We start from the raw sequence: 6,008 nt of genomic DNA on the forward strand, positions 1-6,008 counted from the left end.
AGGGGGAAGGCTGGCTGCAGTGGGGGAGGCTGCAGGTGCGAAGGGCTGGCTGCAGCTCTCTCCATCCCTACTTATTCCCCTGCCCCTAGGCAACTAGGAGAGCAGGGGATCGAGTGGCCCCAGGGGTGTGATCACCCAGGGGACTCAAGGTGGCAGCAGGCACGTGAATTCTACGTGTGCTGCTGCTGCCTGCACTTCCTATACCCGAAACACAGCCCACTCACTGGATCTTCACTGAAGACTTCTGCCTCCTCTTTGTGGGACCCCCTCCTGCAACCCCAGATGGATTGTCATGCGTTTTCCAGGTTAGTGTTACACTTACACACACACACTTAAACTGAAACACACTTACATTCACACTAAAACATACATGCACACATACATTTTTGGAGATCGGGGGGGGGGGTCACACAGCCACAGGGTCGAACTGGGGGGGGGCAGGGCTCACCAGGACTAATGTCCAGGGCCCCCTCCGACCCCCCGCTGACCCCTCGCCCCCCTATATGATGCGCCGAGCGCCTGCGTGAAGGTGCCGCGGCGCTCTTAAATCAACAGGTGCTGAGCGCAGCACCTGTTGATTTTTTTTCCCCCCCGAATCTGATCGGGAGAGGGGACTGTTTTTTTCCCCGTGTTCTGCCGGGCCAGTCCGACACTGCATACTCACTTGCGCCTGCACTTTGAAAAAATTATGTTTATTGCCATTGTCAATAGCATACCGTACTGTGCAATACCTTGTATGTTTTTTGTAGTGATTATATTGCAATTTTGGTGCATTTTTAGCCATTTTATTGCATGTTAAGCTATTTTATTGCATTTTCAGCTCTGCATAGGTGTTGTTCGCTTGTTTGTTTCCGTAAAACATATTTGGCCATGCTAAAATAGTCAAACAGTCATTATGACTGCTGATTACACTAGGCGAAAAAAAAAAAAAGCATTGATTTTTGTGGTTTTATTGGATTTTATGATTATATAGCATTTACCACTGTTCTTTGTACCGTGTAGTTCAGACCCTATGCTGATACGTTACAAAATGTGGGGTAAATTATGGGGTAGAATGCAAGCTTTGTGATGATTTTCAGAAATTTAATTAAAGGCATTATGTTTATCATAACTTTGCAGCTTGGTAGTTTGCAGTAGAAAGACATATTTACCCGTTTTAGATTAGTCGGAATGTGTACTTTTGGGAAATATATGGTTTTCTAGGGTAATACATGTGCCGGGTGCGTATATTGTAACAGTCAAGAGTGTCATGTGAAAATTCATATGTACTATTTGAATTTGGTGGTTTGGTAAATCTATGAATTAAGGCATCAAACTATTCAATAGACCCCTGGCGTTCATATTTAGGATGCCTTATCCTGGTAAGTTACAAATGTAGGTATATAATGGGGTAAAATGCAAACTTTGTGATGATTTTCAGAAATTATATAAAAAACAAAAAGTTTAGGGTAGTGTTGCTGCTTTGCCATACAAAGATACAGAATGTGTATTTTCTAAAAATATGATGTTTTCTTGGGATGACTTACTTATTTGCCACTATTACCAAACAATCAGGCAGTGTATGCAGGGCTGGAACTAGGAGTAGGAAGAGGCACGTGCCTATGGCGCAAAAGTAAAGGGGTGCCAGGTAAGTACCTCTTCTACTGCCGTCCCCTAGTTTGGGCTGTTGTTTCCCTCAGCTCGGCAGCTATTACAGCGTTGCTGCTGTCATCTGAACGTGAATGCGCTCTCCTGTGCATGCACACTCATGTTCATGTGCGCGCACTAGGGGGGAGGAGATGTAGCCAGCAGGGTTGCCTAGGGCACCCTGCTGGCTTGGTCCGCCACTGAGTGTATGCGCTAACTTCATTTTGGGGCATCTAAATGCCAGATACTTTGGTAAACCTATGCACAATGGCCATCAAACTGTTCAGTGGAACCCTGGCAATTATATTCAGGGTACCTAATACAGTGTGGGATATGCGAAGTAGAAAAATAAAACCTTTGAAGTGATTTTTCAGAATTTTAATACATTTTTATAAGAACCGCAAAGTTAAGACAAGCTTTGATGTTTGGTAGTTAGGAGTAGAGATATATAATTACCCATTTTGGAATCATCAGAATGTGTATTTTTCAAAAAAGAGGTGGAAATACATGAAAACTCACATTTAGAAAGCTTATTTTCTACTGAAAAAAACAATGTATAGTTTTCCTAGATAAACTAAAGGTTTCTCCTCAGAAAATGCCCCTAAAGTGAGAGAACAGGGGCAGATTTATCAAGGGTCGAAGTAAAAATTCAAAGTAAAAAAAAATTCAAATTTCGAGCTATTTTTGTGTACTTCGACTATCGAATAGGCAAACATTCTATTAGAATTTGAAAAAATTTAGCTTTTCGAATATCGATTTTCGAATATCGAAATTTATCATGTGCTGTCTCTTTAAAAACTTTCACTTGAACCATTCGCCATCTAAAACCTGCCTGTTTTGTGTGAGAGAGATAGGAGTGGCTGGGGTGAGTGTGAGAGTTGAAGGTAAACATGGCAGGGGTGAGTGTAAGTGAGAGATGAGTGGCAGGGTTGAGTGTGAGAGAGATGAGAGTGGCAGGGTTGAGTGTGAGAGAGATGAGAGTGGCAGGGGTGAGTGTGAGAGAGATAGGAGTGGCAGGGGTGAGTGTGGGAGAGATAGGAGTGGCAGGGGTGAGTGTGAGAGAGATAGGAGTGGCTGGGGTGAGTGTGAGAGGAGTGGCTGGAGTGAGTGAGAGTAGAAGGTAAGCATGGCAGGGGTGAGTGTAAGTGATAGATGAGTGGCTGGGGTGAGTGTGAGAGATAGGAGTGGCTGGGGTGAGTGTGAGAGAGATAGGAGTGGCTGGGGTGAGTGTGAGAGAGATAGGAGTGGCTGGGGTGAGTGTGGGAGAGATAGGAGTGGCAGGGGTGAGTGTGGGAGAGATAGGAGTGGCAGGGGTGAGTGTGAGAGATAGGCGTGGCAGGGGTGAGTGTGAGAGATAGGCGTGGCAGGGGTGAGTGTGAAAGATAGGAGTGGCAGGGTTGAGTGTGCGTGAGATAGGAGTGGCAGGGGTGAGTGTGAGTGAGATATGAGTGGCAAGGGTGAGTGTGCGTGAGATATGAGTGGCAGGGGTGAGTGAGATATGAGTGGCAGGGGTGAGTGTGAGTGAGATAGGAGTGGCAGGGGTGAGTGTGAGTGAGATAGGAGTGGCAGGGGTGAGTGTGTGAGAGATAGGAGTGGCTGGGGTGAGTGTGAGAGAGATAGGAGTGGCTGGGGTGAGTGTGAGAGAGATAGGAGTGGCTGGGGTGAGTGTGGGAGAGATAGGAGTGGCTGGGGTGAGTGTGAGAGATTGGAGTGGCTGGGGTGAGTGTGAGAGTAGAAGGTAAGCATAGCAGGGGTGAGTGAGATATGAGTGGCAGGGGTGAGTGTGAGTGAGATAGGAGTGGCATGCTTTGATCTGGGAGTATGCAAAAACCTCATTCTGCCAATAATATCAGCATTTTCACACTATAAAAGAATAACAGCCTTACTGTTCTCAGAATGAGATTCCAGAGAATGCAGTTGGTGTGTGGATGCTTTGGATTCAGCATGAAGAGGGTGGGACTTTGCTAGTTGCTACGTGACATCACAGTTGGGGTATAGCCACTCCCATTCAGCAATTGCTTGAACTGGCTCTCAGAGAAAGCATTCTAACTCACTGTAATATTATTGAATGCCTTTCAAAAAGTAAGCATTTCTGTTAAATGAATATATTTGAGAATATTGTTATTTTCATCCTATCTATCCACTGGGAAAATTCGATTTTCGCGATAGTTCCCCTTTAAGAAGAAAAGCATTTCAAATAAGAAATATAAAATTAGTTAGGAACTATACAAAGCAGCCTATATGCACATGCAAAATGGGTATTTTTCCTCAACAGCACTGAATTCTCCTGACCTCTTACAACACTGTTGGGACATTTTATTTACATTATACAATTTGTACTCAAGCTTAAAGGAACAGTTCAGTGTGAAAATAAAAACGGTGTAAATAAGATAGGCTGTGCAAAATAAAAAATGTTTCTGATATAGTTAGTTAGCCAAAAATGTAATCTATAAAGGCTGGAGAGAACAGATGTCTAATAAAACAGCCAGAATCCAACTTCCTGCTTTTCAGCTCTATAACTCTGAGCTAGTCAGCGACTTGAAGGGGGGCCACATGGTGCATTTCTGTTCAGTGAGTTTGCAATTGATCCTCAGCATTCAGCTCAGATTCAAAAGCAACAGATATGACCCATGTGGCCCCCCCTCAAGTCTCTGATTGGTTACTGCCTGGTAACCACGGTAACCAGTCAGTGTAAACCAAGAGAGCTGAAAAGCAGGAAGTAGTGTTCTGACTGACATGTTATATATAAAATCACTCCAGCCTTTATACATTACATTTTTGGCTAACTAACTATATTAGAAACATGTTTTATTTTTTACAGCCTATTTACCCAGTTTTTATTTTTACACTGTACAATTCCTTTAAGCATTTATTGACAAATGTTTTGTGTAAATGTGCAAATGACCCTCCAAAAAAGTGTGTGCCAACAAAAAAATGACATGCTAGATGTGTGTGTTTGCGCGCATTTCAAAATAAAAATGATCAGTTAACAATTTACCAGATTTAGTTGCAAGTCCAGCTGCAGGATGGAGTTTTTAATATACAGGCACCGTGGCTGTGAGTCATTTCCACTGTGAGTTCAAGCAATGAAAAAAAAAAACCCCATCATTGTCTAACTAGGGATTAAGCTGCAAGCATTTTGCATCCAAGTCACTTTCATTGTCATCACTTCTGACAAATATCTGCCGTGGTTTACACGTGCAATAGTGAAGATCCAAATAAAAAAAATTTGGGAGGAGGGGGGGAAAAGTGACCCCGACGTGATTCGAACACGCAGCCTTCTGATCTGGAGTCAGACGCGCTACCGTTGCGCCACGAGGTCCACAATAGACTACATAGGACATAACTCAGTTTCCCTCTGTCAACAAACTCCTGCTCATCTGCCTGTAATCTCACAGTACAAAAAAAAAACAGCTCACAGATTCACAAAAAAAAAAAAAGAAAGAAATCATAGACTTCTAAATCATTCAACAGCCCAGGGCATACATCAAACCACAGTACGATTTTACACTCGAAATCGAATCTTCCTCATATGTCAGTAACCAATTACTTACTAAAACAGAAGCGTGAAATCACAAAATAAAGCTATAAATTTACTTAATGAAAAGGGTTTTGACCCTGACGTGATTCGAACACGCAGCCTTCTGATCTGGAGTCAGACGCGCTACCGTTGCGCCACGAGGTCCCTGAATCTTCGCGAATTTCTAGAAGCAACCTAATGAAAACCAAACACCTCGTCGTCTTAAAGCTACCTCATCCTGAAAACTCTCTTTTCCGCAGTTCAGGGTTTTAGGTCGCTCGCCGCTCTCCCCTCTCGCGTCAGACCCCAATGGCATGCCTCTCACCTGAAGCACGCAGCATCCGGGTTCCTATAGAACGTTCATGCCATGCTAACTATCTGTCTTTGCCCGTCGCTTTCAACAGGCCCGCGGGCTGAACCATACCTTCAACTATCACAATAGCAGTATACAAAAGCATCGCCCGGTCATACCCCATTTTTTATACATAATAATTGTATGGGAATGTCAACAATGTAATTTAACATTCGGTGTACCTCTGCTGTATATATTTCTTTAATGGATTACCATAAACTAATCGCGTTCGCAATATCTCCCCCGCCAGAGACTGAAATGGGTGCGTCCAGCAGGTAGGCAGGTCACGTGAAAAGGATGGGCGGTATTTTGGAGAAGTTGTGTTGGTGATATTGACGCGAACTCATATTTATTCTAAAAATCATCCTCTCTCATTTACCGTGTATGTTTCCAGAGAGGGATTTTTTTAAACCAGAGGTCTATGGCTCAACTGCCCACAGAACAGCAATTGATTACCTCCTCCACCTGTGATTTTAATGTACATATTGCTTTATGCAAAGAATGACAAGG

General features: G+C 43.5%; 2 non-coding genes across 2 annotated transcripts; both read right to left on the minus strand.

Moving 5' to 3' along the window:
* Positions 1 to 4,876: 4,876 nt before the first annotated feature.
* Positions 4,877 to 4,948, minus strand: trnaw-cca. The gene has a single exon. It is a non-coding gene; the product is annotated as a tRNA-Trp (tRNA).
* A 291-nt stretch (positions 4,949 to 5,239) lies between these two features.
* Positions 5,240 to 5,311, minus strand: trnaw-cca. The gene has a single exon. It is a non-coding gene; the product is annotated as a tRNA-Trp (tRNA).
* Positions 5,312 to 6,008: the final 697 nt, after the last annotated feature.

The sequence above is a fragment of the Xenopus laevis genome, chromosome 2L (assembly GCF_017654675.1).
Source record: "Xenopus laevis strain J_2021 chromosome 2L, Xenopus_laevis_v10.1, whole genome shotgun sequence".
Classification (NCBI taxonomy): domain Eukaryota; kingdom Metazoa; phylum Chordata; class Amphibia; order Anura; family Pipidae; genus Xenopus; species Xenopus laevis.